The sequence below is a fragment of the Macaca fascicularis genome, chromosome 1, assembly GCF_037993035.2.
Source record: "Macaca fascicularis isolate 582-1 chromosome 1, T2T-MFA8v1.1".
Lineage (NCBI taxonomy): Eukaryota > Metazoa > Chordata > Mammalia > Primates > Cercopithecidae > Macaca > Macaca fascicularis.
In genome coordinates, this window is record NC_088375.1 from 66240702 (window position 1) to 66264325 (window position 23624).

Consider the following 23624-nt stretch of genomic DNA (forward strand, 5'->3'; position numbering starts at 1 on the left):
TCAGTGGGACCAGAGAAGCAAATGTGTAAAACCAATGAGGTTTTTTGCCACTCTCAAAGCAAGGCTATTTTGGCTCCCTTCTCTTCTTCCTTCTATTTCCTCATCCTGTGTTTCAGAGCACTTAGCACCTTCTTATTTTCTTTCCTCTTCCTACCAAACCCAGCCAAGATTTGATCTCGCCGAGATAGTGAGATCACTATAACCTTTCTCCTCTGTGGCCACAAAGACAGGAATTAAATCCCTCAGGTGAGTTTCAGTTGGCCATGTCTCCTCAGTAGCCCCTGATACAATATGCCCTCGCTTGGTGAGGATGAAGAACAAAGTAGGAGGTGTTCTATTTTATTAAATATTAATATTTAATATTAATTAATTAATATTAATTAATCTATTTTATTCTATCTTTTAAACTCATATTATCCTTCCCACAACCTCCTAACTATACTATATTTGATTTCTCATTTTTAAAATGGGGAGACTGGGGTAAAAAAAAATGAAGTAATGTGTGCAGGTGACACAATTGGCATGACAGATTTGAGGCTTGAAATCACCAGTCTGGCTGTAGATCTCAGTACTTAGCTACCTGTGACACTGCTTCTCAGGGCTGTGGTCACAGGTACCCAGAGCACAACCTCCCCAGATTACACATGAACCTTGCTGGTGTTTTTAGAGCCAAGACATGTGATACAAATTAGAAAGAAATCTGGACCAGATGAAATCAAGTGATTCCCCAACCAGCAGGCAGAAGGACCCATTGCAAAGGTCTCATTAGACTGTTGAATATGCCACTGCAAGACTGTAGAGACACAACTTGCTCAAGGGTAGGTGGAATCCCAACAGCAGGCAGAATTGAATTCGGTCTTAAGGGACTAGGAGAAAACTCTCTCTCCTTTAGCCCAGTTCCATGCTGAATGTGTCATTCAGGGAACTGTTACTTTGCCCTGTATAGGCTCCCACTTATTCTCCAATATGCACTTTATAGGCGGGACAGGACTAAGCCTGTGACCTGCATCTCTGTTTCTAGGGTCTCTTGCCCTTGATTTCAGCCCTTGAACTCTGGTTATTTTACTGTTGCAGTATAATTAATGCTTGCTGAAAGCTGGTGGATCGAAAAATCCACATACACAGCGAATTTTTGCAAGTGAAATATTTTTACAATTTTCAACCCAGTGGCAAAGGGATCAAATAGCACAGTTGCAGAGTAAAGCTGAACAAGGCTATAGGGCTTCGAAAGCTATTTGCCTGCATTAAAATATTCCATTGTCCTGTGTCCTCTCCCCTACTGTGTTCACTTCTTAAATAAGAGACTTTGACTCTCCAGGCAGCCTGAATGAGGTTTATGGATGAGATTGATATTTAAGACTCTGGCAAAGCATGACCTTCGGCTCCCCAATAAGCAGCAAGGACAAATTGCAGTGCTTAGGACTTGAGACTTTAATTCCCACCAATTGCTTCTCTCCAGCCCATTATGCATGAGAAATGCAACTGGCTCAACTTCTGGTGCCCTGGTAATCCAGGGGTGCCTCTGAATCACAGACCCATAGAATGTTAGTGCTGGAGAGGGCCTGAGAGATCATCAGGTAAGTCCAACCTCCTCATTTTACAGATGAGGAACCTCTCATTAGGTGTATGTGCCTTGCAGGCTGTGCTGCTTTGCTCTGGCTTGCTTTCTCCAGGTAGATGCAGAGCAGGAACGTTATGGAGTTGATATGGTTTGGCTGTGTGTCCACCCAAATCCCCTCTTGAATTGTAATCCCCACGTGTCGAGGGAGAGACCCTGTGGGAAGTGATTGGATCATGGGTGTGGTTTCCCCCATGCTGTTCTCATGATAATGAGTTGAGTTCTCATAAGAGCTGATGGTTTTTTAAGCACCTGACATTTCCCCTGCTTGCACTTCTGTCTCCTGCTGCCATGTGAAGAAGTTTCTTGCTTCCCTTCCGCCTTCAGCCATAATTGTAAGTTTCCTGAGGCCTCCCCAGCCATGTGGAACTGTAAGTCAATTAAACCTCTTTCTTTTATAAATTACCCAGTCTTGGATGGTACCTTCATAGCAATGTGAGAATGGACTAATACAGGAGTCAGCATGCCTGCTAATGTGGGCAACGTGGAAGTAGGGGAATGTCAGTAAGCACAGGCAGAAATTGCAGACTTGGGTTTCAATGATGTTGGATATGGACAAATTGTTTGCTACTATGTAAATGAAGATGAGGACGCTGCTTTTGAGCTTTGTCCTTGAGAAGGTTCTTCATGAGTGCAGGAAAGGAAAATCTTTTGTCTGCCCTCATTTTTCTTATGTGGCAGAGAAATCTTGAAGTTTCCCCACATTTCCACTACCCAGTGATGAATTACTATCTCTCCAGTTCTTTGACTTCCTCCTGCCAACTTGGAGCAAGACATTGACATCTAATAGTTATTGAAACCTTATCATGTGCTGGGCACCCTTCTGAGGGCTTCACATGTATTAGTTCATCAAATGCTTACAAACTCCCATGACATAGGTGTGAATATACATTCTATTTTATAGATGAGGAAACTGAAGCAAGAAAAGGCTAATTAGCCTACGTCACACAGCTAAGTCACTGAAGTCCCAAGGAGGGGAAGAATACTTTAGCAGGAAGAACTTCCAGGTTAGGGCTAAATGTCTCTAGAAAGTATGTGCTGGTGGTAAGTTGAGATAAGTTGAACTGGAGAGGTCTCACTGAAGCAGAATACCCCTCTCCTACTGTACACTCACATACACCAGTTGTGATACTTTGCATATTAGAAATGACATGGACTTTAGAGTCATAGGTAGCTTCTAATTATTGCTAGCTGCATGGCCTTGCAAAAGATACTGTCTCAGAGCTTCCATTTCCACATCTGTGAATCAGATATATCAATGGTGATGATGATTATGAGGGTGATGAGAATGTGTACTTTGAAGAGTTGTTGTTAAGGTTAAAGTTGTCATGTAGGGCCTGACGTGAGTGAGGGTTTAATAAATGGTCACCTTCACTAGGAGGCCACCTTCTTTTTTTCTTGCCTCTTGTTTTTAGGTGGATGAATTTCCATTGATATAACCCTCCCAGCTTCTCTCTTCTCCACTCACTCAGTTACTGAAGCACAAAAAAGTAGCTTGCTAGCATGTTAGTCACCCAGTTAGTAAGTGGGGAGCTAGAATATAAACCCAGACAGTCTGGCTTCGGAGCCCACACACTTTGATGCCTCACCATGCTAACTCTCCAGAAGACAAAGTATACATAATATCAAATATCTTCTTTCTCATTGGCAGCAAGAAGGCTCAAACCTCAGACTCTTTGGAAAAGGCAGCCTGGAGAAATGGACTCAGAGCTGATGACTCAAACCACACTTTCTTCAAACTTGTTTTATATGCCCATCTTGTTCTCCATTCTGGAAGTGGGCGGCTTAGGATAAAGATGGTGTCCATTCATCCCCAATTTGTCCAGAAGGATCTTCCTTTATACATGTTTTCTGTGTGTGACTATTAGGAGCTCCCCCTTTCACTCTCAAAATGCCTGAGTTTGAAGATAAATTGCATAGTTGTTCTATGCATAGGCATGGGAAATGGTTGGGCAAGGGAGGGACGCACGTCATGGCCAGGGTTACTGGCAGTCTTTAAGGCAGAAAAAAAAAAGTCTGGGGCCAAATTCTTTTTTTTTTGAGGGCTGAGTTAGTTGGCGCCACAAGAAACTAAGACCACATGACTTCTTGTAATCCAGGCTTCTTGAGCTTTGTCTTGGCTGTGTTATCTTTGTTCTGGCTCTTGAATGAGTCTTGCTAATATATTCTAAGGGACGTCAGAGCCCTAAATGACAGCTTAACAGCAGGCAGTTACCCCGTGCTTCCTTCAACATGGTCAGGAGCAGCCCACAGGCAACCTGTTGCTGGTGACAGGGATAGGAAACCTGAAGCAAGGAATGACCTATTTTGCCTGGGTCCTGGAGTTAAATTTACTGGCATAATTGCCAGATGTAATTTCTCTGCACCTCTTTCTGTTAAGTGCTCTTTAAGAGCAAAGCACTTAGTAAATTATAAGGAGGTACCAGCACAAAAGTGCTTACAAATAAGAATTATGGAAAATCAGAAGCCAAACGCTCACAACAGCAATTTTCTTTCCTTTAATCAGAAAACGAATCAGAACCATACGGGAGGGGTGAAGTCTCTCAAGCAAGTGATAACACAAGCTGTTCATATATTTTAAGATCTAATACATCATTTAAAAATTATTTTGTTACAGGGAAGTTTTATAAAAAATAGAGTCTGTGTTCCAGTATTCCACTGTGTGTCCCAAGGGAAGACAGATAAAGGGCAATAATAGAACTAATGGGAATTAACTTTATGGCATTAATCATCCAGGCTGAGAGAGCAAGAGGCACAAATTGGTAGATGGGGAAATTCAGCTACCAATCAGCCCATGCCACATGTGTTTGGTAGCTGTTTCTACGGGTTTTCATTTCAGGAAAGTGAGTTAGTCACACAGAAGATGGCATGTAACCTCAGCCACAATGAAGGCAGAAAGAAACAAAACCCAGGCTTTCTGGAATCTTGGGCAATCCCACAGGAAGATGTTGAGTTTCTTAGAAACAGAGCCTGGAGGAGGAGCCAGTTATCTATCAAAGGGACTGTGAGTTTGCTGGCTCCACATCAGTCACCTCCTGGGGGCAAGACATCAAGCACAGTTGGCACATACTTTTCCATGTTTCACCATCACAGCTGGAATTTGTAGCATTGTGTTCATAAGAGGCTATGTTGGGAAAACCAGCAGACCAGGCATTTTTGAAAACCACAGCTTACATATATAAACATGCCTAGCACAGTGTATGGAATACGAGAGCACAACAAACGTCAGCCCCTGTTTTCCTCTCCCTGTCCCACTGTGTCTCTAGAATAGCAAGATGATAGAAGATGTGACTTCCATTATTAGATGGAGACAAGACTTTGTTGGGCTCTCTGGGAACTCAGTCCGTCTCCCTAACTCCATAGAGGTTTACAATTAATGCACATGGCTTGGGAAACTCATCTCTTTTAAGAATAAAATGTTTTCAAGCTCCTTTCTGTTTCTAGCACCATCCACACGTGTCTCTAAGGCCCTTGTGACTAAGGCCATGGCCACCAGCAAGCTGTAGGCTGATTCAAGATGGAACGAACTTGAAAGCCTCTTGATTCTCAGATGACAAGAGCTCCCTTCTTTAAAAAAAAAAAAAAAAGAAAAGAAAAGAAAAGAAAAGAAAAAAAAGAGAAGAAAAGACTTTCTACCTTGGATAGCGCTTATGCTGGTAAATCCAACAGACAGCCCTAAGGAAGAAATGAGTCGCAGAGAATAAGCTCCATCTTCATACCTAACAGGATTTCCTTATCGCAAATGGGAGATTCATAAATGCAAAACGTAAAAGCCAAGAAATCTCTTTTTCTTGCCAACCAGGGATTCCTTTCCCACATTCATTCCCAAAGTCTCAGCTGGTGCTGATTGTGTCCAGCAGCCTAAATTACAAGAGGGCTCTTAACAATATACAGGCTGCAGTTTGGACAGGGCCGCTATCTTTAGAGGAAAGTGTGCTGCCTCCCCCAGCTACAAGTCAGCTGTCCCTTCCTCATCTCCTTCAACCGCCAGCCCCAGGGAGAACTGCATTAGCAAAAGTCAGAGCAGGCAGGGTTGATTTGAAAGAGAATGCTATTTGCCTAATATTTCTTCTCTCCACATCATCAAAATTGGTCAGTTTCATAATGCTCTATGTCCTTTACACATTGTCAGGTAAGATACATTGCAAATGTATGTGGCTTAACAAATATATGGTAAATAGGCATTTTTCCTCTTCTTTCTATCGATGAAAGATTCTACAGAAAGTTGAAGGAGGACAGAAAGCCACTTTGTAAAAATGATAGATACCGTATAAAAATCCATAGCTTAAACATCTAACTTGCTGAGTTTTAATGGGGTTGTCATCACCGGACTGTTAGCTTAACTATGAAAATCAAGAAAATACCTTTTTGTTGCTTCATAAATCCTGATGAACAATAGTCCGACAACAGAAAACAAGCTCTGATTTTGGAATGATTGCTCTCTGTGTATCGCTCGTAATGAAGTATGAAGGAAATCGAAGACTTATTGCTTACAGATATTAGCACAGACCCAGATGGCTCAATTTTTTTTTACCATAATAGATAATTCTTGAATTATGTGCCTAACAAAGACAAATTCTAGAACTAACGGAAGGCATTTATTATATTAACAAGTGTGTTTTCGATTCCTTCAAAACAGAATGTAATTTAATCTCGGCTTCAGAGACAGATTGGAAATGTTAAATGTCTGCTTTTCAGAAGTGATTTCTGCAGGGAGGAAAGTATTCACCATCAGCTTGAGCTGTGTAACTGGGGGAAAGGATGTTTATCTTAACAGCACAGAAAGGGAGAAGTTGTGGAATTTTTTTTTCCAATTTCTTTTTCATTTTTTAAATATAGAGCAGATTGTATATATCCTAGTCCTTCCCCAGGGCAACTTCTGCCTTGCTGAATGTAACATATTCCACTGTGAGAAAGAATAATTATCTGATAGTGACGGAGATCCTTCTTAGTGTTCTGTGCATATAAATGAAAACCTGAAACCTGCCCAGTGGTGTTCATTGTCTTATTTGTTACTCCAGGGACTTGGGTGGCTGTGGCTAGGGTCTAGACTGGAGATTTGTGATTTCCTGGGACTATCCAAAGGCTCCAGTAAATAATCAACCTGCAGAGGATGGTCAAAGCTGCAGAGGACTTGGATACAATGCCACATGAGAAGAAGAACAGAAGGATCTGAGGCTGTTTGACTTGGAGAAGAAAGATAACCTTAGGGAAGGGAGAAGGGGTAGAAGAAGGTCGTCGTAGGAGTTAGCAGTGAGTCTCACATAGAGGGGGGCAAATGGCTCCAGAGGGCACACTGGGATCAATGTCTATTTTCATAAGGAAGAATATTTTTATTCCATTTGAATATTGTCCTAATTCACCTTGCAGAGAGGCGGGTATCCAGAGTGCTGGATTCCATAAGAAGTTCAGGACTCGTGCCTGGGTATAGAATGAGGAGGATGGAGTCAAATGAGATGTGAAAAACAGGCACTGTGTTGTGGCATGGACAGCAGGTAGTGGGATCCAGCAGGTGACTTCAGAAGGGAATCAAGAGACGCCACATGCGAAGATTCTCATCTGATGGTTACATTTGCAAGGCATGTTACAGAATACCTATAGCTTCACCTGTAGGTAGGAAGGAAGCAGTCAGTGTGCTTCCCCAGTTTGGGTGAGGGACTTGCTCATAGTGAGAGCTGTCAAAGAAGAGAACTGATGGTCTTGTAAAGAAGTAATTTCTGCTCCTGTTCACATGGAAGCCAGTTGACTGTCTCTGCCAGGGATACTGTGTAGGGGATGCCAGGCTTCAGTGGGACACTTCTGGGGATGACCTCTGAGGTCCTGCCAGTTCTAATTGGCATAAAAATATCTTCCTCATCACCATGATTCATTCATTCAGCACTTATTTATTAAGCCTCTACTATGTCCCAGCCAAAGTGCTAGGCATTGAGGACATGAGGGTGAATACACAGACATAAACCCGGCTCTCATGGCGCCTACTGCCTAGTGCTGATTGTTATTAAGTGTGGGTGCTATGGAATGTATTACAGGTATTTGGATATATTGTCTGATAGGATGGAGATGGACTTCCTGGAGGAGGAAATGTTGAGGGACAAAGAGAGAGAAAAGGATACCTTTATGCAAGGAGAACAGAGTGAATGAAAACACGGAGGAAACAAAGGGCAAGTCCAAACCGTGGAATGACCCTTTAGCTTTAATGTCTGAACAAAGCAAAATATGGCAGTCAGGGAGAACATTACGGACTTATTTTCACAGCTTAATTGGTTATATTAAATTAAAAGTTGTAGGGGAGGACAGAGAAAGAATACATGCCTTTTGATCTAGATTAAAGTGATCTGGTAGGGATTAAAAATGGGGATTATCTTTTACAGGCAGAGTTTGGTTGAATAAAGCAGTGGAGTTTTGGGGGATAGTTTAGAGGGGAATAGCATGAGCCTTCTGGGGTGTGGTAGGGGGTATTTAGATATATCAAGGCAAAAAAAAAAATGCACAAAGAGAGATGAGAAGCCTTCTTTCATGCTCTCAGCTGGTGAGAAGATAAACTTTCTTCACTTGAAATCTTGTCCAGACCATAACTCAGTCCTGAATGTCTCTCAGGTACAAAAACCCTTAGTTTGGCCAGCCTGCCTTCATGCTTTTGTGCAGGAGAGCCTGTGGTACAAGTCAATTTGGGATTTTAGAAGGGGGAAAAAAAACCCTCCATTCATTTTGCTTTCTTCTAATACTGCGTAGCTTGCAGAGTATTCCACATATATTTGAAGAGGGTTTGGTCATCTTTGTTCAATAGAGAGGAGTTGAGATTCAGAAATGGGAAATGACTTACCTAAGGTTGCAGCTCCACTTGGAAACAGTGCCACTACACTCCTGATCAGATGGTTCTTATTTTGGCATTTGGTTTCCATTGCTGGGGCCTGAGAAACAATGTTGTTGTTGTTGTTTTCCCAAGAAACACCTGTCCCCTCTAAAATGGAAATATGAAGGGTTAATGAAGGGACAGCCCCCAGGAGGCGGATATCCAGTATAGCTGCGTGTCCTTGGAGAAGCACAAGGACTTTCCTGAGTGAAAGAATAGAGAGGGCCTACCCCTAACAATACCTCAGAATGGTTGATAAGCATTTGGTTTTCTATTCTGGGTCTTTTTTTTTTTTTCTCTATTTTTTTATTGCATTGCTGTGGAGTTGAAACTGGCTGAATCAGCACTGAATCATTTAGCAGGAAATGATGAAAACTGTCACTTTCCTCTGTCTGCACAGTAAGACACAGCAGAGAGAGCCCAAGATGACGGAGGGGCCGTCTGACAATGCCTCAGGCCTCAGATTGGATTGCGAATGGGAAGAGCCCACAGTCTAATCAGTAGTCATTCCCCCAGATGGGTCACAGAGTGTGAATGTGAGGTTGTCCCTGCAGCAAGGACACCTAGTTGACAGACCCACAGAAACCGTGAGGTGAGGAGGCGAAAAGACAATCTGCAGGTCCACTGGGAAATCTTGCACCAGAAATTGAACATCTTGAATAATAGGGTAACCTGGACCCCATTTGGTGCTTATAGTAGCTGTGGGAAAGAGTGCCAGCCAAGGGGCTTATTGACAGGGAAGAGCTTTCCTTGGCTTCCCATAAGGAACATGTAACCTTGCTGGAATGCCTTGCTATCTGCTCATTCAGCAGGGAGATATGAGATGTTTTCACCATCCACTCGTTTTAAAGTGCTCTCAGGATTTGTCATAAAATAACATGGCTTTGTAATGTTTGGCATATTACTTTACCCTGTGAGCCTCAGTTTCCTCTTTTATAAAATAGAAATGTTAAAACCTATAGCCATAGCATTATGGGGCTGAATAATGACATAATGAATGTGATGATACTTTGTAAAGTGCACATCATTATATTATTCAGAATCCAGTGTCCTTGGGGGCACTTCAGAGCCCTTATTCTAGCACTTATCATAAGCAAGCAAACACACAACTCTCCATCTCGCCCCTCCTCGTCCTCAGCTTAATGGCTTTAATGCAACTATGGACATGACCACTGACCTCTGTGCTCCAGTTGAGAAGTGGTATTAATGGGAATGAGACAGGCCCCCAAATCCTGAATTGCTTATGCTTTCTATTAAGCTAAGTGACTTTGTAGCTATGACTATGCATTATTCAGTATTCAAAAGAAAAGTATGCAACATTCCTAACCATCCGCATATTTCTGATGGTCCAGATTTTTGGTAAGATTTATATCACAATTTAGAAACAATGTTTCTGGAGTGAGGGAGGAAAGAACAATGGAAAGGGTGTTTGTTTGTTTGTTTGTTTGTTTTTGTAATTGGGCAAGGAGAGGTATAGTCCAGGAGCTCCTAAGAAGGGATGGTGTGGTGTTAGGAAACATGGCAGGGCTGCTGGAAATACTGGGTGCTCAGTGGGCAATTATGTGATTGGAAGATTTAGCTGGAGTGAAGTTACGTTTACTCACAATTCCAGAAAAGTTCTGCCCGCCTACTTTTTGTGTCTCATTCATTATTTAACTAATATTTATCCAAATTCTACTATGAAAGAAATGTCTTTGAAAGATCTAGATGAACTCAAATGATGACTTCAGTTAGGGTGGTGGCAGTGGAAATAGAATAGAGACATATATTTGCCACTAATAAATACATTGGCATGGCTTGCCAATAGATGAAATGCAGTTTGTAAGAGGAAAAAATAATCCGAAGAGGGTTTGTGTACTTTTGGCTTAGAAGATGGATAAATGGAGGTAATCTTTACTTAGATGTGAGGGTTGGGGGAGGGACCAGGGAGCAATAGATTTGGGTGGAAAAAGCAGAATCAAGAACTCTGTCCTGGGCATACTATATCTGAGATGGCTTTAAGCCATTCAAATGATATAACAAGTATATGCTTGGGTATACAAGTTTGGAGCTCAGTTGGGAGCACAGTCAAGGCCTTGGAACACAAATATGGCAGTGATTGGCATTTTAATATCTAAATCCAAGGGACTGGATAGGATCACTTAGGGAATGGATGTTGATAGGAAAGAGGACCCAAGGCTGTGATTGTGATATTTAGAAAGAGAAACCAGAAAAGGGGTTGGGAAGGAGTGGCTAGTGAGGTGGGTGGAAAGCCAGTGGACCGTGGTGTTATGGAAAGGGAAGTTATACTAAATAATTCCTAAGGTCCCTTGCAGTGCAAGCTCTCTGTGATTCTTTTTTTTCCCTCTTTTATTTCTCTTATTTTTCCTACAGTTTATTTAAAAGGTAAATACAAACTTTGATTAAAAAATTACATGAAAATCTTGTTCAAGAGAAAAAGCAGAATTTCACCTTTACATTAGTGTATTATTGTTTCTTAGCAAATCTTTTTAAAATTTTTATTATTTTATTTCATTTTTCCCTAAGGGTACAGGTGGTATTTCCACTTAGTTACATGAGTTAGTTCTTTAGTGGTCATTTGTGAGATTTTGGTGCACCCATCACTCGAGCAGTACACACTGCACCATACTGTAGTCTTTTACCCCTCACCTCTGTCCCATTTTTCCCCCAAGTCCCCAAAGTCCATTATATCATTCTTATGCCTTTGTATCCTCATAGCTTAGCTCCCACAGATCAGTGAGAACATGTGATGTTTGGTTTTCCATTCCTGAGTTACTTCACTGAAAATAATAGTCTCCAATCTCATCCAGGTCACTACAATGGTGTTAATTCATTCCTTTTTATGGCTGAATAGTATTCTGTCATATATATATGTATATATATTTGATATATGATATATATCACAGTTTATATATATATACACACACATATATATCATAGTTTCTTTATCCATTCATTGATTGATGGGCATTTTGGTTGGTTCCACAATTTTGCAATTGTGAACTGTGCTGTTATAAACATGCATGTGCAAGTATCATTTTCGAATAACAACTTCTTTTCCTCTTGATAGATACCCATTAGTGGGATTGCTGGATCAAATGGTAGTTCTACTTTCAGTTCTTTAAGGAATCTCCACACTGTTTCCCATAGTGGTTGTACTAGTTTACATTCCCACCAGAAGTGTAGAAATGTTCCCTGATCATCGCATCCACACCAACATCTACTGTTTTTTTATTTTTTTTTATTATGGCCATTCTTGCAGGAGTGAGGTGGTATTGCATTGTGGTTTTGATTTGCATTTCCCTCATCATTAGTGATGTTGAGTATTTTTCATATGTTTGTGGGCCATCTGTATATCTTCTTTTGGAAATTGTCTATTCATGTCCTTAGCCCACTTTTGATGGGATTTTTTTTTTCTTATTGATTTGTTTGAGTTTGTTGTAGATTTTGGATATTAGTCTTTTCTCAGGTGTACAGATTGTGAAGATTTTCTCCCACTCTGTGGGTTGTCTCTTTATTCTGCTGACTGTCCCTTTTGCTTTGCAAAAGCTCTTTAGTTTAATTAGGTCCCAGCTATTTATCTTTGTTTTTATTGCGTTTGCTTTTGGGTTCTTGGTCGTGAAATCCTTGCCAAAGCCAATGTCTAAAAGGGTTTTTCCAATGTTATCTTCTAGAATTTTTATAGTTTCAGGTCTTAGGTTTAAGTCCTTAATCCATCTCGAGTTGATTTTTGTATAAGATGAGAGATGAGGATCCAGTTTCATTGTCCTACATGGGCTAGCCAATTATCTCATTACAATTTGTTGAAAAGGGTGACCTTTTCCTGCTTTATGTTTTTGTTTGCTTTGTTGAAGATCAGTTGGCTTTAAGTATTTGGGTTTACTTCTGGGCTCTCTATTCCATTCCATTGGTCTATGTGCCTATTTTAATACCAGTACCACACTGTTGTGGTGACTATGGCCTTATAGTATAGTTTGAAATTAGGTAGTGTTATGCCTCCAGATTTGTTCTTTTTGCTTAGTCTTGCTTTGGCTATGCAGGCTCTTTGTTGGTTCCATATGAATTTCAGAATTGTTTTTTCTAACTCTGTGAAGAATGATGATGGTATTGTGATGGGGACTGGATTGAATTTGTAGATTGCTTTTGGCAGTATGGTCATTTTCAGAATATTGATTCTACTCATCCATGAGCATGGGATATGTTTCCATTTGTTTGTGTCATTTATAATTTCTTTCAGCAGTGTTTTGTAGTTTTCCTTATAGAGGTCTTTTGACTTCTTTGTCAGGTATATTATTAAGTCCCTTTTTTTTTTTTTTTTTGCAGCTATTGTAAAAGGGGTTGAGTTCTTGATTTGATTCTCCACTTGATTGCTGTTGGTGTGTAGAAGAGCTACTGATTTGTGTATATTAATCTTTTATCTGGAAACTTTGCTGAATTCTTTTATCAGTTCTAGGAGCTTTCTGGGGGAGTCCTTAGGGTTTTCAAGGTAAACAATCATATTGTCAGCAAACAGGGACAGTTTGACTTCCTCTTTGACTATCTTGTCTGATTGCTCTGGCTAGGACTTCCAGTACTACGTTGAAGAGGAGTGGTTAGAGTGGGCATCCTTATCTTGTTCCCGTTCTCAGAGGGAATGCTTTCAACTTTTCCCCATTCAGTATTATGTTTGTCATAGATGGTTTTTATTACATTAAGGTATATTCTTTGTATGCTGATTTTGCTGAGGGCTTAATCATAAAGAAATGCTGGATTTTGTTGAATGCTTTTTCTGCATCTATTGAGAGGATGTGATTTAAAAATTCTGTTTATGTGGTGTATCACCTGTATTGACTTGTGTATGTTAAACCATCCCTGCATCCCTGGTATGAAAACCACTTGTTCATGGTGGATTATCTTTTTGATATGTTGTTGGATTCAGTTAGCTAGTATTTTGTTAAGGATTTTAGCATCTGTGTTCATCAAGCATATCAGTCTGTAGTTTTCTTTTTTGGTTGTGTCCTTTCCTGATTTGGGTATTAGGGTGATGCTGGCTTCATAAAATGAATTAGAGAGGATTCCTTATTTTTCTCTCTTGTGGAATAGTGTCAAAATGATTGGTACCAATTCTTCCTTGAATAGTAGAATTCCGCTGTGAATCCATCTGGTCCTGGACTTTTTTTGTTGGCACTTTCAAAATTACCATTTCAATTTTGCTGCTTATTATTGTTCTGTTCAGGGTATCTAATTCTTCCTGATTTAAGCTAGGAGGGTTGTATCTTTACAGGAATTTATTCTTCTCTTCCAGGTTTTCTAGTTTATGTGTGTAAAGGTGTTCATAGTAGCCTTAAATGATCTTTTGTATTTCAGTGGTGTCAGTTGTAATATCTCCTGTTTCGTTTCTTAGTGAGGTTATTTGGATTTTCTCTCTTCTTTTCTTGGTTAATTTTGCTATTGGCCTATCAATTTTATTTATCTTTTCAAAGAAGCAGCTTTTTGTTTCATTTATCTTTTGTATTTTTTCTGTTTCAATTTCACTTAGTCGGCTTTGATTTTGGTTATTTCCTTTCTTCTGATGGCTTTGGGTTTAGTTTATTCTTGTTTCTCTAGTTCCTTGAGGTGTGACCATAGATTGTCTGTTTTTGCTCTTTCAGACTTTTTGATGTAGGCATTTAGGGATATGAACTTTCATCTTAGCACCACCTTTGCTGCATCCCAGAGGTTTTGATAGGTTGTATCATTATTGTCATTTATTTCAAAGAATTTTTAAATTTCCATCTTGATTTCATTTTTGACCTATTTCTCATTCAGGAGCAGATTATTTAATTTCCATGTATTTGCATGGTTTTCAAAGTTCCTTTTGGAGTTGATTTCCAGTTTTATTCCACTGTGTTCTGAGAGAGTTCTTGATACAATTTCAATTTTCTTAAATTTATTGAGGCTCATTTTATGCCCTATCATATAGTTTATCTTGGAGAAAGTTTCATGTGCTGTTGAATACAATGTGTATTCTGCATCTGATGGATGAAATGTTCTGTATATAACTGTTAAGTCCATTTGTTCCAAGGTATAGTTTAAATCCATTTTTTCTTTGTTGACTTTCTGCCTTGATTACCTTTCTAGTGCTGTCAGTGGAGTATTGAAGTCTCCCACTATTATTGTGTTGCTGTCTATGTCATTTCTTAGGTCTATTAGTAAATATTTTATAAATTTGGGAGCTCCAGTGTTAGGTGCATATATGTTTAGGATTGTGATGTTTTCCTGTTGGACAAGGCCTTTTACCATTACATAATGTCCCTCTTTGTCTCTTTTAACCGCTGTTGCTTTAAAGTTTGTTTTGTCTGATATAAGAATAGCTACTCCTGCTTACTTTTGGTGTCCATTTGCATGAAATGCCTTTTTCCACCCCTTTACTTTAAGTTTATGTGAGTCATTATGTGTTAGGTGAGTCTCCTGAAGGCAGCAGATAGTTGGCTGGTGAGTTCTTATCCATTCTGTAGTTCTGTATCTTTTAAGTGGAGCATTTAGGCCATTTACATTCAATGTTAGTATTGAAATGTGAGGTACTGTTGCATTCATTATGCTCTTTGTTGCCTACCTACTTAGTTTTTTGTTTTTGCTTTTTAACTTGTATTTTTATTTTATAGGTCCTGTGTGATTTATGCTTTAAAGAGTTCTGTTTTGATGTGTTTCCAGGATTTGTTTCAAGATTTGGAGCTTCTTTTAGCAGTTCTTGTAGTAGTGGCTTGGTAATGGTGAGTTCTCTCAGCATCTGTTTGTCTGAAAACGACTGTATCTTTCCTTCGCATATGATGCTTAGTTTCACTGGACACAAAATTATTGGCTACTAATTGTTTTGTTCGAGGAGGTTGAAGATAGGGCCCCAACCCCTTCCAGCTTGTAGGGTTTCTGCTGAGAAATCTACTGTTAATCTGATAGGTTTTCCTTTATAGGTTACCTGGTGCTTCTGTCTCACAGCTCTTAAGATCCTTTCCTTTGACTCAATGTGTCCAGAATTGGTGGGTTCTTGGCCTTACTGACTTCAAGAATGAAGCCACGGACCCTCGCAGTGAGTGTTACAGTTCTTAAAGATGGTGTGTCTGGAGTTTGTTCCTTCAGACGTTCAGATGTGTCTGGAGCTTTTTCCTTCTGGTGGGTTCGTCGTCTTGCTGTCAGGAGTGAAGCTGCAGACCTTCGTGGTGAGTGTTACAGCTCTTATAGGCAGCACATCTGGAGTTGTTTGTTCTTCCTGATGGGTTCGTGATCTCTTTGGCTTCAGAAGTGAAGCTGCAGACCTTCACAGTGAGTGTTACAGCTCGTAAAGGTAGCATGAACCCAAAGAGTGAGCAGCAGCAAGATTTATTGCAAAGAATGAAAGAACAAAGCTTCCACAGTATGGAACGGACCCCAGAGGGGTGCCACTGCCGGCTCTGGCAGCCTGCTTTTATTCCCTTATCTAACCCCACCCACATCCTGCTGATTGGTCCATTTTACAGAGAGCTCATTGGTCCATTTTGACAGAGTGCTGATTGGTGCATTTACAATCCTTGAGCTAGACAGAGTCACAGAGTGCTAGTTAGCTAGGTACAGAGTACCAATTGGTGTATTCACAAATGCTGAGCTAGACACAAAGTGCTGATTGGTGTATTTACAAACCCTGAGCTAGACACAGAGTGCTGATTGGTGTATTTACAATCCTTGAGTTAGACACAGAGTGCTAGACGGAAAAGTTCTCCAAGTCCCCACTAGGTTAGCTAGATACAGAGTGCTGATTGGTGCACATACAATCCTTGAGCTAGACAGAGTCACAGAGTGCTAGTTAGCTAGATACACAGTTAGCTAGATACGGAGTGCTGATTGGTGCATTTACAATCCTTGAGCTAGACACAGAGCGCTAGACAGAAAAGTTCTCCAAGTCCCCATCTGGTTCAGCAGCTCAGCTGGCTTCACCCAGTGGATCCTGCACCACGGCTGCAGGCGGAGCTGCCCACCAGTCCCCAGCCGCCCCTGCACTCCTCAGCCCTTGTGCTGTGGATGGGACCGTGCACCATGGAGTAGGGGGCGGTGTCCCTAGGGGAGGCTCAGGCTAGGCGGAAGCCTGCCGCAGGTGGGGGAGCTCAGACGTGGCATGCTGCAGGTCCGGAACCCTGTCCCGTTGGGAGGCAGCTAAGGCCCGGGGAGAATTTGAGTGGGGTGCAGGCGGGCGGCACTGCTGGGGGACCTGGCACAACTTCCGCAGCTGCGGGCCCGGGTTCTAAGCCACTCACTGCCCTGGGCCTGCGGCGCCAGCTGGCCACTCCGTGTGCGGGCCTACGGAGCCTCACACTGGCCCGCCAACGCAGTCCCAGTTCCCGCCCCCCACCCGCACCTGTCCCTCCACACCTCCAGGCAAGCAGAGGGAGGAGGGCTCCGGCCTCAAAGAGGGGCTCCCACGGTGCAGTGGCAGGCTAAAGGGCTCCTCAAGTGCCGTCAGAGTGGACACCAAGGCAGAGGAAGCACTGAGAGTGAGGGCTGCTAGCACATTGTCACCTCTCATTAACTTTGGATAACTTGATGACAATGTGCCTAGGCCAAGGTCTTTTTGTGATGAATTTCCCAGGTGTTGTCTGTGCTTCTTGTATTTGCATGTCTAGGTCTCTAGCAAGGCTAGGGAAGTTTCCTTGATTATTCCCCCAAATATGTTTTCCAAGCTTTTAGAATTTTCTTCTTCCTCAGGAACACTGATTATTCTCATGTTGTTTAACATAATCCCAGACTTCTTGGAGGCTTTGTTAATATTTTCTTGTTTCCTGAATTTTTAATGGTTTTTTTTTTTTTTTTCTTTAAGCTATCTATTTCCTTGACTATTTCTCCCTTCCCTTCTTAGATCATTTTTTGGATTTCCTTGCATTGGGCTTCACCTTTCTCTGATCCCTCCCTGATTAGCTTAATAACTAACCTCTTGATTTATTTTTCAGGTAAATCAGGGACTTCTTATTGGTTTGGATCCATTAATGGCGAACTAGTGTAATTTTGGGGGGGTGTTGAAGAGCCTTGTTTTGTCATATTACCAGGGTTGGTTTTCTGGTCCCTTCTCATTTGGGTAGGCTCTGTCAGGGGGAAGGTCTATGGCTGAAGGCTGTTGTTCACATTCTTTTGTCTCACAGCATAGTAGGATAAGCCACAGGCAAAACCCCTCAGACGTGGAGTTAAAGAAGGAAGGGCTTTATTCTGCCGGGAGCTTTGGCAAGACTCAGGTCTCCAAAAACCGAGCTCCCTGAGTGAGCAATTCCTGTCCCTTTTAAGGACTTACAGCTCTAAGGGGGTCTACATGAGAGGGTCATGATTGATTGAGCAAGCAGCGGGTATGTGACTGGGGGCTGCATGCACCAGTAATGAGAACAAAACAGAACAGGATGGGGATTTTTTATAATGCTTTTCCATACAATGTCTGGTATCTAGATAAGGTAATTGGTTAGGTCAGGGGTCACTCTTTAACTACCAGGCTCAGGGTGTGGTGCTGTGTTGTCTGCCTGTGGATTTCATTTCTGCCTTTTAGTTTTTACTTCTTCTTTCTTTGGAGGCAGAAATTGGGCATAACACAATATGAGGGGTGGTCTCCTCCCTTAACAGGGTATTGATGTAGTATTCCCTTGATGTAGTATTCTCCCCCTTTTCCTGTGGATGTGGTTTCCTGTGAGTTGAACTGCAGTGATTGTTGTCTCTCTTGTAGGTCTAGCCACCCAGCAAGTCTACCCAGTTCCAGGCTGGTACCAGGGGTTGTCTGCACAGAGTCCTGTGATGTGATCCATCTGTGGGTCTCTCAGCCTTAGATACCAGCTTCTGTTCTGGTGGAGGTGGCAGAGGGTGCATTGGACTCCATGTAAAAAATAATGCTCTATTTTTGTTCTGGTTGGCCTCCTGACAGGAGGTGTCACTTTCCAGAAAGCATTAGCTGTAGCGGTGTGGAGAGGGACCGATGATGGGTGGGGCCCTAGAACTCCCAAGATTATATGCCCTTTGTCTTCCACTCCCAGGGTGAGTAGAGAAGGACCATCAGGTAGGGGCGGGGCTTGATGTGTCTGAGTTCAGACTCTCCTTGGGCTGGTCTTGCTGTCACTGCTGTAGGAGATGGGGGTGAGATTCTGTAGGAGATGGGGGTGAGATTCCCAGGTCACTGGAGTTGTGTACCTAGGAGGATTATGGCTGCCTCTGCTGAGTCATGCAGGTTGTCAAGGAAGGGCAGTCAGGGAAGTGGCAGTCACAGGCCTCACCCAGCTCCCACACAAACCAAAGGGCTGGTCTCACCTCCCACCGTGCCCTGCCGCAACAGCCCTGAGTCTATTTCCAGGCAGAGGGCCAGACGGGCTTGAAAACTTGCCGATGCTTTCTGCCTCCCTGAGTATATTTGGGGTTTCTCCCAGGTCCTGCAGTAGCAGTATGCTTTCTTCAGAGGGTCTCTGGGTCCTCTCAGCATTGCTGGTTTGTTCTTGCAGTCGATTTGGAGCTAAAATTCACAGTGCAAACCTCTGCATGCTGCTCTGTTCCGAGCTGCAATCTAGTCCTTCCTCCCATCTGCCATGATCCCGAAATCCCCCTCTCTGTGATTCTTGCTGCCCTTTGCATTACTTCTTTCCTTCTTGATTGCACAGGCTGATAGTCTAGGAACTTGGACTTCTGCCTGTCTCTGGAAAGGGGCCCTAGGCTGTCCAGAGTAACAAATTATCTGCTTATCACAGTTGACACTGCTACCATTCTACTTTATTATTTCCGGCTATTATTTTCCCTGACTTTTGGGAAGCTGACTGCAGCCTTTTATGTAGATGCTCACACTCCATCGCTGCTCCACCACCTCCTCTGTATACTTGTCTCCCACCTTTCTGCGTGGGCTGCCCTGCCTTCTCCACACAGCGAGTCTTTATCCACTTCATCTGGTTTATCTGCTGAGAGTCCTCAAGGTTCAGTTGTTTCTCCATTGCTATTTGCAATTTATCTGATTCTAAACCTGACGTTATATTTCACTGTGATATACAGTTGTCTGGCTATTGTTTATCCAATGCAAGTATATTATTCTGCATCCAGTTTTTTTCTTGCTTTTCCAAGTTGGGAACCATGTCTGTAACATCACAAAATCTGATGTCTGCAAATCATCCCCATAACTGCAGAGATAAGACAGGACTCATTACCATTCATGTTACCCTCACTTGGGGAGAACTCAGATCAGATTTCTTTACCCTTGGATAACACTTTTCTTTAATTTTAAACTTGTCCTCTCTCTCTCTCTCTCTCTCTCTCTCATATCTTCTTTGAATTCAAGACATTTCATTCACCTCCCACAGCTTGCTTCTCTGATTGGAAGACCATTTCTACTGGTGGCAGGCATAGTGTAAATATTTTGTTTTTGAGGTTTGTTCAGTAAGGACTATTCGGACTGAAGATGAAATGCCAGCTAAAGTCCCTGTATGTGAAGAACATCATGTTCAGCCTTTTACTCCCAAGGCAAATTATTTGCTTAAGTAAGGGTTTCTTCCTTGATTACAGCCCTTATTATTGAGATCTTGTCTGAATTTCCCAGGTGTGTTTTGAATTTCACAATCTCGCTCTGTACTCCACAGAGCTAGTCTCAGAAAATAGATTTGCATATGCCCCCAGCTCTGACAGAGACAGAGTCCTTCCCTAGACAAATAGCCCTGGGAATAAAGGGCTAAACAGAAACACAGTATCTGGGCATGCTAATTATTATTATTATTTTTGACTGAGGACATTGGCTGGCTGTTAATAGATACATCTATTAGGTGTCATACTGTTTGTCTTGGGACATTGCTTCTCTTGATTTGTAAGATTTTAGAGGAGAATGAAAAACTAGGTGAAAATACAATAAGTAATGTTTGGTTTAGGCATTTAAGGAAAACACATTAAGCACCTATGATGTGCCAATCAATGTGCCAGGCACAGGAACACAAGGGTGAATAAGAAAGTAGTCAGTCTTTAAGCATCTTCGTGTATAGTGGGAGAAAGAGACATGCAGACAAGCAATTATAACATGTTGATACATTCTCTGACAGAGACCTCTGCAAAATGCCATGAGAGTCCAGAAGATGAAGTTATAAATTTCCCAGGGGTACCAGGGACAGTGTGTCAAAAAGTGAGCCTTGCGAATGACGGAGTGTTTCAGATAGGGAAGGTGAGGACTGCATTCAGGCATAAGTAGCTCTGAGTGTGGAGGAATGGCCAGCTGGGTTGTGGAACCGGACAAAAGGCGAGAGTGAGGGCAGAGGAGAGAGGGCAGAGGCCTGGCTGGATAGGGAAATTAGAGGCTGGCAGTATCAGAGCTCCCCCTATGTGAATATCAGATATCAGGTTCAGAGTGCTCCCCAAAAGACAAGGGAAGGGGGAGATGGTGGACCTCCCAAAGGGACATCTGCAGAAGATTCTGACTTTCTCTTCTTTTGGAATTACAGTCCATTCCAGGCTCAGATGTCTGTCCTCATGCTGCCTTTCCTACTCAGTGGCCACAGGTCTGGGGGCTAACCAATGGGCTTGTTCTTGACCTTGCTTCATGACATCTGTTTCTGTTTAGACAACCCCATCTTCTTTCGTTCATTTTATTTTTTTAAGTTCTACTGATCTAACCATGGCCTCTTTTATATCCTATTTCAGTTAAGGCCCTGCTTTCATCTTCTCCACTGGCATTTCAGGCCTTTGCCCAGCTAACCAGTGACCATATATGCCAATGCTAGGTACCGTCCTGGAAAGAGAGGATCAGACAGGATGGGCAAAGATGTATCTTAATAAGGGCTATTGATATCTACTTATAAGAGAAAAACGGATCTGGTTTCTATAACTTCATCAAGAGACATGTTATTCGGGATGGGATTAGGTAGGGGAAGGTGAGGAGATAATAGGAACTACATCTGAAAGGAGAGGTGTGTGACATTACTATGACAAATGGTAGAGGAGAGGTGGAAATGCTAGGGTATGGGAGCTTTTAACAATTGCTACATATGAATAATATTGGGAGATTATGTGAAATTATTGGGAGTAGTGTGAAAGAGAAGCGTAAAATTGGAAAATAATAGGTTTGGTGAATTATGGCACTTAGTATTTTTCTCTGTCATTACCTTCCCTCCTTCCACCCCCTCAGTCATATCAAAAGTATCAAAAGCAGGTATGCAGAATGCAAGAAGGTGGGAAGAATGACAATCTACTTTCTCGATCCCTGGATCCCAAAGCATGTTAAAAATGTTAAACCAGCACATTGCTCACAGAGACAGAAGCCAACTGTGGGGTGAAATTGCATCAGTAGGGACATGAGGCTAGACTTGAGAAAAATAGGGTTGCAAGGCACTAAAATAACAGAGGGAGGGCATTAGAGTTCCCTCTGTGGAAATCTGTTAGAAGAGGAGAGAAAACCATCTGTCTGGAACAGTGTAAATATAGTCATGCTTATGCCCAGGGGATGGACTTATTTTTTCCTTTTAAACAATTTTAACTACAAGTTTTATGTGAAAACACTATCAAAGTACAAGAGAGTACTTAGTATTCTGTTTTAGTTTGTTATTATTTTATTATCTAACATTGTACAATTAGCATTTTCCACATTTCTACATGGTCTTCACAGTTATTTTAATGGCTGCATAATATCCCAGTATATTGTAGAATTGCTAATTTAATAATATATCTGGTATTAGCGCTGTATATCCATTGCTGGCCCAATATTTGAGTATTTTATGGACTTATTTAATTCCTCTGCACTGTTCAAATTAGTCTGCCTTTCCTTTCCCAAATGTTCCTAAACTTCTCCCTGCAACCACCCCCACAACCACCAACAGAATGCCCTTTCGACTTCATCTCTACTGGCCTATAGGGAGGAAACATGGGTGGTGGTAAAGGCTTTGCTGTCAGGTCAGAATCAGGTTTCCCATTTTTATTATTTACTAGTTTGGGGATCCTGTGACACTGGGCACATTATTTCATCTTGTGAGCTTCAATTTCTTCATCTGGAGAATGTCTATAATTATATGTATTTTGAGCGGTTGTGTAAGGATTAACAACAATATTTATAAAGTGCTGGCTACACAACAGATGCCTGGACAGTCTGATTACTGGGGACCCCATGGCAAAGAAAGTCGTCTTCTTACATCCAATTAAAAGCACATCGAGGACAGGAATCTTATTTTATTCACCCCCAAATCTCCCAATGGTGCAGAGGGCTTTATACGATTCATGCTTGTTAGTTGATTATGTAGATCTTTGCTGAATATTTGACTTCAAGGACAATGTTGTCAACTTGTATATGATTAGTGTGTAGTGGATGGTGTTAGGGGCAGATGGAGTGGAGGAGGTAGGGCTGTTGAGCAGGTGCTTTCTGAGCTTCTGAACTCTTGCGCCTCCTGCTGGCAGCCAACAGGTTCTAAAATGGCGGCAGCTCATGGCCCAGTATGGGTCTGCAGCTTCACCTGTTGCTAAGGCAATCACCCGGCGGGGGCAACTGGCAGCTCTATGCAATAACTACCTGTTATCAGAGGCTGCCTGAAGGCCCAGCATGAATATTCAGTGTGTCTTTCACACCACGACAATTTTAGAGACCAGGTGCACCAAAGATGCACAGGCAGATGAGAAATGGAGAGGGGAGGAGGGAACCAACCCACGAACAAACCCGATTTCTCTGCTTCTCACAAAACATTTGCTTTTTACAAGCACACGGATAAATCCCCAGCAGCATAGGGAGTGCCGAGAGGGAAGCTGGCATTTGAAAGGCTTGCAGTATCAGCTAATTGGTCTCAAACCTAAATCATAAAAAGACCATGTAATTATGCTGTTCAGAATTAACACAGAAGACTGTTGGGTTGGTGGTGGTGGAGAGAGGGAGGGGCGACGATGGGAGAAAGAGTCCGTTTTTTAAGTGAATTTATACTATTATAAGACCTGTCGCGGGTGAGTAATAAAAATGGCGAAGCTAAGTTAAGCCTTGTGTTATCCTGTTTGCTCAGATGCTGCTTACGCCAGCTGTAGCCAGCAGAAAGCACTTTTCAATTTATTTTTATGACTCTTCTCTAAAAGCATTCCATTAAAGGAATATTACTCTGTATGAAGTTTTGAGGCACCAGTGGCAGTTTATTTGCTTGTTGTGCTGGAAAGGAATAAACAGTTATCTGTGGTACCCATTATTTCGGTTTTGTCTTCCTCACACTCCAG